A 12864-nucleotide genomic window follows, 5' to 3' on the forward strand; every position below is an offset into this window, starting at 1 on the left:
CACCGTGGGTGTCTTCAAAGTGTGGGATCGGCAGCCTAAACAAAAAAAATGGTCAGCGGAACATCCTTCAAAGAAGTTCTTGAAAAAGGTGAGTAGATAAAATGTTACTGATATAACTTTCTATAATTCCAAATAATCCTTTATAATCTTTCTGTATGGTTGCAATGGGTGGACGGGTGGTGTAATTAACTACATTCCACTTATATTTTACAGTCTGTTCTAGAAATATTAAGGCAGTGTTGGGATGATTCATTATTCTGTAGTTGAATTGGCTGGTGGCACAAAATGGAGCACGGATCTAACAACAGCTGAAAAGATTCAAAATAGAATGAAAAAGTCAAATAGGTTGAATGGCTGTCTGTTGTTCTTGCCATTTCTTATTTTGTTATGTATAAATCTAAATGATCAATTATTGATAACCTTTTCAGGTTCACAAAAACTTGGCCTTCCAAAAAAGGGGCATATACTGGTCCTGGAAACTGACGGAACTGAGATTGATGATGACGAAATCTTATTGGAGATGCAATCAGAAACTTTAATAATACTGATGGAAGGAGAGAGCTGGATCCCACAGACACCCATAGAAGAACAGGTGAGCATAACATCAATTGAGCAGAAGTCTGATTCCGAAAACATAAATAAAATCATATCCCTTGACTCCGCAGCATACATGGAATCTTTTGCAAATCGAAGTACCTGTTTATTTTTATTTTTTTCCTGTTGCTCATCAATTTAATTTTGTTGCACATTATTAAGATTGCACTCTTTATCAATGAATATCAGCCTCAGACTTATTTTTGTTTTGTATTATTATTTGTTATTATACTCTACAGGATGTTCAACAGTGGATGATAGAACCCCTCTGCCTCCATTTTCTGCCCTGGTGCATAGAAGTCTTCTGGATGGCAATTCAAGAGGGATATGGCATAAAATGGTTGATGAAGCATCTAATTATTACCTGGCTAATTATCCCAGCCTAAGTGACAGTTCTGAATACAAGGCCATTGGAAAAAAAGCGGTACAGCAAATACCCATGCATTAAGCATGAAGGGAATGAACCGTGGGTAAGATGGAATTCAAGTATGCAAAACAATACATTGGGAATTGAAGCTTGCCATTTCTTTCTGAAACTTGATGTATTTATTCACAATTATTGTTTTCACCTCTTGTTGTTTTGTAGTCCTTATTTTCTAAGTGCCTCAGTCAGAAGATGAGGCACATGAGGTGGTCTTTAAAAAGGAAAAACCTGCCCATTGACTCCAGTTCAGCACCAATTATGGCAAAGAAAGCCCAGGTACCTACCATACAGAGGCCTGAAGAACGGCCCGATGAAGAATACGACCGCCATGTCGAAGAATTAAGAAAAGAATTTGACAAAAATAAGCCTGATGACAATCACATAGACATTCTTCTTAAAGAAACGTTTGGCAATCGTCGATTGTGGCTGACCACTCTTCCAGCTGGAAGAATTAAACCAATTGTTGAAGTTTACCCTTGTTTTGAATGGGGAAAATTTGTAAGTATTTGTTTATTTACTCATGTTATTGTAAAGTTATAGAGGGCATACTACAATTCACCTGCATACAGTTAACTGCATTATTATTTTCCTTCTACAGTTTCATCAAACAGTCAATATTACTGATCAGTAAAATAAAATTCAAATTGTGGTTGTGAATGTTGGTTGAAAGGTTGCGATTTGCTTTAATCCAATCCAAGTACAGTTATTATGATGATGATATACAGAAACTCATTTTGTGACATTTATTTTACTTTATTTTTTATTGATTTTTATTTTTATTTATTTTTAATGTAATGTCAACCGTTTTCTAAAACTGTTATCTGACAGCAGAGGTCCTGGGTTTATAAATTCTAGTTCAACATTCCTGCGTTGGAGGTATTTTTTATTTATTTATTTTTTTTCAACTTCATACTTGTGCATGTGTTTTTCTATGAGGTAATGGGTGAATTTGCAATGGTCCTTGGAAGTACATGATTTGAAACATTGTGCAAAAGGGCTGAACAGGTTAGGACGGTCTCTGAGTTACTGATTGGATCCAAGAAAGAGGTGAGGAGATAAACGATCACAAAACACATTGTATTCTTGTGAATGACTTGTGGCTTTGCCAGCTGGAAACACACGAAGGTAACAAACAAAAAGAACAAACCCCCTCCCTCTCCCCTTCACACCCCGCCACTGTACAAAGCAATTACTTATACAAAGGTCATTACCCCCGCCACATTTTTCTTTTCAGGGAGATCTCAGAATGCTACCTGTAATTCAGCTCACTGAAGAAAAAACTAAATTTGATAAAGGAAAGGGGAAAAAGTCAGTTTCGGTCATCACTGTATATGAGGTAATTATACTAAATAACATTAATCAAAATGTTTGGGAGTGGGGGGGGCACCCATTGACTCGGCTTCAAACAAGATATCCTCTTACTGTCATTCAAGCATAATTATATTGACTTATATAATGCTAAATATTGACACAGTAAATTTAAAATCAAATTAAATGTATCTAGCAAAGTACAATAAAAATGTTATATTTTATACATTTATATTATTTTGTCATAATTTCATTATGTTATATTTTTCAGGATATATCTACAAGTGAACTTGACAAGTACCTGAAAACCACACAAGAAGAACAACCGCATCTTGTTCTTTGTGTTGCAAAGAACACCCTCCAGGAAGCTGTAATAGTAGGAGATACTGTTGCGATATTTTGCCAAGCAAAAACTGTATTAGATGCTGTGCTTGTTCTCCTGGGAATGTACTATGCCTTCCACCTGCAGTACCCCAAAGTTTATTCGCAGGTGCTTGGATTCCTGCAGCAATATATATTGGGAGACCCATTTACTGGATGCAAATCCCATCAATACAGATTTTTTGCAAAAGGGTTCAACAATTAAATTAGTGAATTACAACAATAACATTCTTACATAATTGTAAATATCTGTAAACAAATTAAATAATTATTTGTTAAAACTGAATTTCATGATAAGGTAGTATGTTTTTATTGTCTATTTAAATAATTTATTTGAGGGAGTGGACATATACAGTATTCTATTTGATGTTTTAGATGTTTTAAATACAATCATATATATTGTAGCGATCTCGGTTCCCGCAGGCAGGCGCATCACACAGGGCGAGGCAATCCACACACAGCCAGAGGGCAGGCGCGAACCCGGGACCTCTTGCACTAAAGCATAGCGCCGATACCGCTGTACAAAAGAGCCGGCTCCTTTGCAAGGAGCGTATATCGGGCTCATGTCTCTGTGTGTGATTACGTCACCTACCAGCCCTATTGCTGCCTTCCACCATGCACGCTACAATATGTATATAGGTGTAACAGATTTTATTCTTCAAATTGTAAATATTTATTACAATTCAAATACTTGTTACTATTGCAATAGATTTTTTGTTTAAAAAAGTTTTTGGCTTAACTTTGAAATATGCAATAAATAAAAGTAAGTTGTTTAATTTGTGTCTTTTTGTATTGTAAAAATAAGAAAGCATTTAAGTGTTTAGATCTTAAACACCTGTAGATTTGTAAACGTGTTGAGGTGTTTAAAAAGTGTTAGAGCGAATAAACATGTTCACGTGTTTATTACTTAAACACCTTAACGCGTTTATATTCTAAACATGTTTATAAAGTAAACGCCTTGACGCGTTTAAAAAGTGTTACAGATAAGTGTTTATGAATGTTCCAAACTTACACATGGTTTTAGAGTGTAGCTACTGTTGCATGTAAATGAGTTTGATAATCACCTTCCCATATGGTCTAGCGGTTAGGATTCCTGGTTTTCACCCAGGCGGCCCGGGTTCGACTCCCGGTATGGGAACGTCTTTGTTTTTGTCATTTTGTTACAGAACTGTGGTCATGTGTAATGTGTTTTCATTATGATAATAAAGCTACAGTTATAAAATAAAAAAAGTATTTAAAAAAACCTACAGTTACTTGAGGTGTATATATATATATATATATATATATATATATATATATATATATATATATATATATATATAATTTACAGAATGGTACAAATGTATTTGACTCTATTCACATTCCCATCGCAGTTTGTTTTTAGATTATATTAGTCCCTGGTCAAGACAAAGTCTCTCAGGGGTTTGCCTATCATTAGATTGCCGATGTAAGGTCTCTGGTCCCATCGTATAAGCAAGATAGTTTATTCACAAATAAATACATACACTTATTGATGTTTCTGTTGGTAAATTAACACATTATCGCATGCGTTCATGTCACGCTGTGCACTCTAACATTGCATCACAAGCAAACAGTACACCAGGACTTCGTGGCGCAACGGTAGCGCGTCTGACTCCAGATCAGAAGGTTGCGTGTTCAAATCACGTCGAGGTCACAACCGTCTTTATATCTATTCCGCTCTATATCATTTTTTAGCGTGTTTGAATTTGAAATCAGAACATTTATTGATACAATTTAGCCCACACAACATATTGATTATATAGCGACAAACAAATTACTTCCTGGGGGGGCAGTTCAGTTTCAATCAAGTTCCAGTCTCTCTGCCATTATCTTGCGCTGCTGTGTTTGGTCAGGTAAAAAGGGCGTGACCAGAGCGGTATGGGCAATCCCGTTAGGTAGCTTGCATGTCAATCTCTCCTTCTTTTCTATTTATATACCCAGCACTGCTTCCGCCCTTCGTCTGTGTTTGTTTCTATTCTTTTCATCATTCAGCTTTTCTATTTTTCTGCAGGAGCTCCAACGTTAGTCTTTTCTGCTCCCTCCAGTCTCCAGCGCAGCTACAGCGCCGTTCAAAGCGCAGCGTCATTCTCAGCTTGCTCTGCGTTTTCATCAGAAAGACTGTTCCGACGTCACCGCTGCACTGCAACTCTTTCACACCGGCGCCTCACAGACCATGGTTACCACGGCAACGCCTCATCTCATGAACAGTGGGAACAATAGTATTGTGGTTTACTACATAATATCCCACCCATCGTTGGTGTTCAAACAAAGCAGAGTGTTACATTGGGAAAGGGCCGTACCTGTCAGTAAGTATTTTAAATTCATTTGGGAAGGTTTAAGATTGTGAAGAAGTTTAAATATACTGCGTATTTGCGCATTGGGAACTTTGCATAATGACGTTTTTATTAATGCCACTTTCTTACGGACAGTAGTCAGGGTGATGATACAAGACCAGAGCCAATAAACCTGTTATTTGCTTGTCCTTTCACTACCATATTCTATCGTGCTTGCTCAGAATACGCGTGAATCCTGAAAACATCTTGTTAATATTTAAACAAAGCCAGCAGTCACTTTATTGATCACCCTGTGGATTGGAATACAGATGATTGTGTTAAAGATGTTAATAGACTTTCAATGTACACGTTTTAGAGCTAAGCGTTTGTTGAGGCAGTTCAAGCGCTGCACTTTCAGGCAGCCAGTTCCAGTGTTTGCCTTTTGGACTTACTCTGGAAGGAATACAAAAAAAAACAAAACATTTGTTGAGAATCGCATTTGGGAGAAAACTTAACAGTTTCGAAACACATTTGTAAAGGCATCGGATTCTATTATGGTGTTGCCGAGCTGTTGAACGTTTCTCATTACAGGTTTACTGGATTGCCAAAAAGAATGCTATCTCGAAACATCAGTCTTGTCAAGCCGAAATAGCTCAGTTGGGAGAGCGTTAGATTGAAGATCTAAAGGTCCCTGGTTCGATCCCGGGTTTCGGCAAACAGCAAGACGATATTTGTTTTGTATTATTTTGAACTAAAAAAATAGAGCACATTTATTCTTCAGCGTAATTGGATGAAATAACAGCGTATCAGAGTGCCATTATCTAATGTGATTAAGAAATGCAAAAAGCATTGTCCCTGGGTGGGCTTGAACCACCAACCTTTCGGTTAACAGCCGAACGCGCTAACCGATTGCGCCACAGAGACCAACCTATTAAGCTTCCAAAGCATACGGCAGTCATTAGCAAGGCGAGATGCTGCAGAACGTGATCGAGGGAGCAGAACTCAGCAGAACCTGAGATCACATCTAAGATGAAAGCAAGACGGGGCAGGAAAGTCTATGTAATCAATTATGGCAGCACAGCATGTGTCTTTTTTGTTAGATAACACCCTGGGAGACAACAGAGCAGTGTGTGTAAATAGCTACAATGGAAACCATATACTTACGACTTAATTTTGATACAGAACTGTGGTCATGTGTAATCTGTTTTCATTATGATAATAAAGCTACAGTTCAGTGGATTATATTTGGAATCTTTGGTTCTGTCATTCACTATTTTCTCAAATAAGATGACAAATTAATAACTCAGTTGGTTACAGTGAAAGAACCATGCACCAGTCAGCCCGGCTAGCTCAGTCGGTAGAGGATGAGACTGTTAATCTCAGGGTCGTGGGTTCGAGCCCCACGTTGGGCGTCCTTTTTAAATACAAATTGAAGATGTTTCTTCGAGACAACGGAGCAATGTCTGATTCTGTTCACATTGTATACAGTATTGCAACAAAATTACTTATTGAATAGAGGCGTGGGTTCAAATCCCACTTCTAACAGTTCAATTTTACTTATTTTTAAAAAGAATAAATTTCTTTATTTTACTATTAAAGATTGTTTTAAGAAAATCAACAGCTGATACCAAACTCTTGTCAGCACTCAATACCATTTTAATTTCCATTTTAAATCCGACTAAAATAGTGTTCCTAACGCAAATTGCATTTTTGTTGTAAACAGACTACTTGTTAACGTCACTGAAAAATATTTTGTGTCCAAACATGTTATTTAACTTGATTGTTTTAATATGCCAAATAACATATTACTTTGAAAAACATCTCCGTCGGCCACTAGATTGTGGTCTCAGGCTGGGATGCGGACCATTGAGAACAGTATAAACGATCTATTCCTAGACGTAGCTTACATGAGAAATGCCCTCGTTTAACATGCTAGGATGATCGACTTCGGCATTCTCCAACTGCTGTTTACATTTTCTAATACCTTATGAGGAAGAAAAATATTTTGTGTCCAAACATGTGTTATTTAATTTGATTGTTTTAATATTCCACATAACATATTACTTTGAAAAACATAATATATTTTTTTTAATACAGTCCTATTTGAGTATTTAAAATATGGTTATATTCAAATGCCAGCAATGGTGTGTTAATTTAACGAAGCGCCTAACGCCGCTCGGAACGTTCGCATTTTTAAATTCTAACGGTCTCTGCTCAGCTGAGTGGAATGTTCACGAGCCGGTTGCCTAGCAGCGTCTCCCCCTCCTTCTCTGCCCCGCCCTCTCGCCCTCTCTCGTTGCTCCAGCTAGGAGTTCAAATTTAGCTTCGTTATAGTAGCGCAATTCTTTACTAACTTTTACAAATTAGCTTATTAGAAGCTTCGTGTTTTTAAAATGGTTCAGGTGCAGTCCGGGCAGACTGACTGCAGCATCATTACAGTATACCGCACTGCGCTCAGCTTTGTGTGGCGGCTGATACACAAAATAATGAACGACTATTAAATAAATCACATCTATTGCTTTTTAATGCTAAATATGTATCTGGTATTCTAAGTATTATCTACAATTAATAATTCATCTCTATTCATATTCAGAATGTAATACAGTATTAAAACTATCAAACTGACTGGAAACATGGAACACATTAATTGCGATCGATTCGATACCAATAGGATTACATAAGAGCTGTTGTGTATAGACAATGTCATAAACGCCGAAATGAACACGGACGGTCTTTATTAAGGGCTGACTCGTTTAGATGTTCGAGAGATCTAGGTGTACTGGACAAATCTACTGGATTTTTTCCAAATCGTAAGTGTACCGCCTGTGATAATACATTTAAAACTAAGAAAATGCACAAGCCATACAACGAAAAAAAAGAGTACAGTATCTTACAAGTGATTGTGCTTCAACTCATGTCATTTATGTGATTTCTTGTCCTAGCCATTTGCAATATGATGGTAAAACTACTAGACAGTTACAATTGCGCATTAATGAGCGAGCATAAAAGTTCAATTAGGAGAAAATATATTCATCCACCACTCGCTAGACATTTTGTAGATGCCAAAAATTCCGTTTCAGATCTTAAATTCTGTGGCATACAAACATTTTCAAGATTGCAGTGGTGGTAATGTCACGGGTGACGAATGTGTTGATTATTATTTTATTCAGTATTATCACTTATGATTTTTGAATTTTAATTGGATTGGTTTTCCTTTTTTTGCACAGTTTGTTTATTTGAATTATTGTTTTATTTTTGAGCGTTAGATGCATTTTAATGTGTATTTGTTCACTTAACCATACGTCATCCACTCTCTGGTCCAGACCTCCTCCTAGGGCTCCTGTCCAGATGCCTGTTTGGGCAGCCCTCTCCATATGGTGCTGCGCTTCAGCTGAAGGCCTCAGGAGAGATCCTGATATCCTGACATAAACCACGAACGCAAAGGTTCTTGTCAGTACCTCTTTTCAAATGTCTTCAATCACCAAGTTCCGCAGTCCTCCCAGAGTGAGTCCACGAAAAAAATAACAAAACGAAACTGACACTGTCCGTGCACAAAAAAACCCCAGCCGCTCACTGTCTAATCTCGTCCTCTTTATTTTCGTTTACTTCCCTCGGCTTCTCCCTCTTTCCTATTCCGGTATCTCCTAGTTCCATGCTCCCAGTCTCTTAGTTCCTCACCCTTTTTATACCTCAAAGCCCACCGTGGGTGTCTTCAAAGTGTGGGATCGGCAGCCTAAACAAAAAAAAAAATGGTCAGCGGAACATCCTTCAAAGAAGTTCTTGAAAAAGGTGAGTAGATAAAATGTTACTGATATAACTTTCTATAATTCCAAATAATCTTTTATAATCTTTCTGTATGGTTGCAATGGGTGGACGGGTGGTGTAATTAACTACATTCCACTTATATTTTACAGTCTGTTATAGAAATTTTAAGGCAGTGTTGGGATGATTCATTATTCTGTAGTTGAATTGGCTGGTGGCACAAAATGGAGCATGGATCTAACAACAGCTGAAAAGATTCAAAATAGAATGAAAAAGTCAAATAGGTTGAATGGCTGTCTGTTGTTCTTGCCATTTCTTATTTTGTTATGTATAAATCTAAATGATCAATTATTGATAACCTTTTCAGGTTCACAAAAACTTGGCCTTCCAAAAAAGGGGCATATACTGGTCCTGGAAACTGACGGAACTGAGATTGATGATGACGAAATCTTATTGGAGATGCAATCAGAATCTTTAATAATACTGATGGAAGGAGAGAGCTGGATCCCACAGATACCCATAGAAGAACAAGTGAGCATAACATCAATTGAGCAGAAGTCTGATTCCGAAAAAATAAATGAAATCATATCCCTTGACTCCGCAGCATACATGGAATCTTTTGCAAATCGGAGTAAGTACCTGTTTATGTTTATTTTTTTCTTGTTGCTCATCAGTTTAATTTTGTTGCACATTATTAAGATTGCACTCTTTATCAATGAATGTCAGCCTCAGACTTAATTATTTTTTGTTTTGTATTATTATTTGTTATTATACTCTACAGGATGTTCAACAGTGGATGACAGAACCCCTCTGCCTCCATTTTCTGACCTGGTGCATAGAAGTCTTCTGGCTGGCAATTCAAGAGGGATATGGCATAAAATGGTTGCTGAAGCATCTAATTATTACCTGGCTAATTATCCCAGCCTAAGTGACAGGCCATTGGAAAAAAGCTGTATAGCAAATACCCATGCATTAAGCATGAAGGGAATGAACCGTGGGTAAGATGGAATTCAAGTATGCAAAACAATACATTGGGAATTGAAGCTTGCCATTTCTTTCTGAAACTTGATGTATTTATTCACAATTATTGTTTTCACCTCTTGTTCTTTTGTAGTCCTTATTTTCTAAGTGCCTCAGTCAGAAGATGAGGCACATGAGGTGGTCTTTAAAAAGGAAAAACCTGCCCATTGACTCCAGTTCGGCACCAATTATGGCAAAGAAAGCCCAGGTACCTACCATACAGAGGCCTGAAGAACGGCCCGATGAAGAATACGACCGCCATGTCGAAGAATTAAGAAAAGAATTTGACAAAAATAAGCCTGATGACAATCACATAGACATTCTTCTTAAAGAAACGTTTGGCAATCGTCGATTGTGGCTGACCACTCTTCCAGCTGGAAGAATTAAACCAATTGTTGAAGTTTACCCTTGTTTTGAATGGGGAAAATTTGTAAGTATCTGTTTATTTACTCATGTTATTGTAAAGATATAGAGGGCATACTACAATTCACCTGCTTACAGTTAACTGCATTATTATTTTCCTTCTACAGTCTCATCAAACAGTCAATATTACTGATCACTAAAATAAAATTAAAATTGTGGTTGTGAATGTTGGATTAAAGGTTGCGATTTGCTTTAATCCAATCCAAGTACAGTTATTATGATGATGATATACAGAAACTCATTTTGTGACATTTATTTTACTTTATTTTTTATTCATTTTAAGTAAATATTTATTTTTAATGTAATGTCAACCATTTTCTAAAACTGTTATCTGACAGCATAGGTCCTGGGTTTATAAATTCTAGTTCAACATTCCTGCGTTGGAGGTATTTATTTATTTATTTTTTTTTTTTTTTCAACTTCATACTTGTGCATGTGTTTTTCTATTAGGTAATGGGTGAATTTGCAATGGTCCTTGGAAGTACATGATTTGAAACATTGTGCAAAAGGGCTGAACAGGTTAGGACGGTCTCTGAGTTACTGATTGGATCCAAGAAAGAGGTGAGGAAATAAACGATCACAAAACACATTGTATTCTTGTGAATGACTTGTGGCTTTGCCAGCTGGAAACGCACGAAGGTAACAAACAAAAAGAACAACAAACCTCCTCCCTCTCCCCCTTCACACCCCGCCACTGTACAAAGCAATTACTTATACAAAGGTCATTACCCCCACCCCTGTAATTCAGCTCATTGAAGAAAAAACTAAATTTGATGAAGGAAAGGGGAAAAAGTCAGTTTCGGTCATCACTGTATATGAGGTAATTATACTAAATAACATTAATCAAAATGTTTGGGAGTGGGGGGGCACCCATTGACTCGGCTTCAAACAAGATGTCATCTTACTGTCATTCAAGCATAATTATATTGACTTATATAATGCTAACAATTGACACAGTAAATTTAAAATTAAATTAAATGTATCTAACAAAGTACAATAAAAATGTTATATTTTATATATTTATATTATTTTGTCATCATTTCATTCTGTTATATTTTTCAGGATATATCTACAAGTGAACTTGACAAGTACCTGAAAACCACACAAGAAGAACCACCACATCTTGTTCTTTGTGTTGCAAAGAACACCCTCCAGGAAGCTGTAATAGTAGGAGATACTGTTGCGATATTTTGCCAAGCAAAAACTGTATTAGATGCTGTGCTTGTTCTCCTGGGAATGTACTATGCCTTCCACCTGCAGTACCCCAAAGTTTATTCGCAGGTGCTTGGATTCCTGCAGCAATATATATTGGGAGACCCATTTACTGGATGCAAATCCCATGAATACAGATTTTTTGCAAAAGGGTTCAATGATTAAATTAGTGAATTACAACAATAACATTCTTACATAATTGTAAATATCTGTAAACAAATTAAATAATTATTTGTTAAAACTGAATTTCATGATAAGGTAGTATGTTTTTATTGTCTATTTAAATAATTTATTTGAGGGAGTGGACATATACAGTATTCTATTTGATGTTTTAAATACAATCATATATATTGTAGCGATCTCGGTTCCCGCAGGCAGGCGCATCACACAGGGCAAGGCAATCCACACACAGCCAGAGGGCAGGCGCGAACCCGGGGCTTCTTGCACTAAAGCATAGCGCCGATACCGCTGTACAAAAGAGCCGGCTCCTTTGCAAGGAGCGTATATCGGGCTCATGTCTCTGTGTGTGATTACGTCACCTACCAGCCCTATTGCTGCCTTCCACCATGCACGCTACAATATGTATATAGGTGTAACAGATTTTATTCTTCAAATTGTAAATATTTATTACAATTCAAATACTTGTTACTATTGCAATAGATTTTTTGTTTAAAAAAGTTTTTGGCTTAACTTTGAAATATGCCATAAATAAAAGTAAGTGGTTTAATTTGTGTCTTTTTGTATTGTAAAAATAAGAAAGCATTTACGTGTTTAGATCTTAAACACCTGTAGATTTGTAAACGTGTTCAGGTGTTTAAAAAGTGTTAGAGCGAATAAACATGTTCACGTGTTTATTACTTAAACACCTTAACGCGTTTATATTCTAAACATGTTTATAAAGTAAACGCCTTGACGCGTTTAAAAAGTGTTACAGATAAGTGTTTATGAATGTTCCAAACTTACACATGGTTTTAGAGTGTAGCTACTGTTGCATGTAAATGAGTTTGATAATTACATTCCCATATGGTCTAGCGGTTAGGATTCCTGGTTTTCACCCAGGCGGCCCGGGTTCGACTCCCGGTATGGGAACGTCTTTGTTTTTGTCATTTTGTTACAGAACTGTGGTCATGTGTAATGTGTTTTCATTATGATAATAAAGCTACAGTTATAAAATAAAAAAGAATTTAAAAAAAACTACAGTTACTTGAGGTATATATATATATATATAATTTACAGAATGGTACAAATGTATTTGACTCTATTCACATTCCCATCGCAGTTTGTTTTTAGATTATATTAGTCCCTGGTCAAGACAAAGTCTCTCAGGGGTTGGCTTATCATTAGATTGCCGATGTAAGGTCTCTGGTCCCATCGTATAAGCAAGATAGTTTATTCACAAATAAATACATACACTTTTATTTATGTTTCTGTTGGTAAATTAACACA

At 36.6% G+C, this 12864-nt stretch overlaps 1 long non-coding RNA gene and 6 other non-coding genes across 7 annotated transcripts; 6 read left to right on the plus strand and 1 right to left on the minus strand.

The window, feature by feature from the left end:
* Positions 1–189: 189 nt before the first annotated feature.
* Positions 190–2349, plus strand: LOC117968623 (uncharacterized). Its single transcript, XR_009310276.1, has 4 exons — positions 190–592; positions 834–1064; positions 1181–1516; positions 2253–2349. It is a non-coding gene; the product is annotated as an uncharacterized LOC117968623 (long non-coding RNA).
* Positions 2350–3773: 1424 nt separating this feature from the next.
* trnae-uuc (transfer RNA glutamic acid (anticodon UUC)) lies at positions 3774–3845 on the plus strand. Its single transcript has one exon. It is a non-coding gene; the product is annotated as a tRNA-Glu (tRNA).
* A 465-nt stretch (positions 3846–4310) lies between these two features.
* On the plus strand, positions 4311–4382 carry trnaw-cca (transfer RNA tryptophan (anticodon CCA)). Its single transcript has one exon. It is a non-coding gene; the product is annotated as a tRNA-Trp (tRNA).
* Positions 4383–5643: 1261 nt separating this feature from the next.
* On the plus strand, positions 5644–5716 carry trnaf-gaa (transfer RNA phenylalanine (anticodon GAA)). Its single transcript has one exon. It is a non-coding gene; the product is annotated as a tRNA-Phe (tRNA).
* A 135-nt stretch (positions 5717–5851) lies between these two features.
* On the minus strand, positions 5852–5925 carry trnan-guu (transfer RNA asparagine (anticodon GUU)). Its single transcript has one exon. It is a non-coding gene; the product is annotated as a tRNA-Asn (tRNA).
* Positions 5926–6340: 415 nt separating this feature from the next.
* On the plus strand, positions 6341–6413 carry trnan-guu (transfer RNA asparagine (anticodon GUU)). The gene has a single exon. It is a non-coding gene; the product is annotated as a tRNA-Asn (tRNA).
* A 6022-nt stretch (positions 6414–12435) lies between these two features.
* Positions 12436–12507, plus strand: trnae-uuc (transfer RNA glutamic acid (anticodon UUC)). Its single transcript has one exon. It is a non-coding gene; the product is annotated as a tRNA-Glu (tRNA).
* The last annotated feature ends 357 nt before the right edge of the window (positions 12508–12864 follow it).

Source organism: Acipenser ruthenus, chromosome 35, assembly GCF_902713425.1.
Source record: "Acipenser ruthenus chromosome 35, fAciRut3.2 maternal haplotype, whole genome shotgun sequence".
Taxonomy (NCBI): domain Eukaryota; kingdom Metazoa; phylum Chordata; class Actinopteri; order Acipenseriformes; family Acipenseridae; genus Acipenser; species Acipenser ruthenus.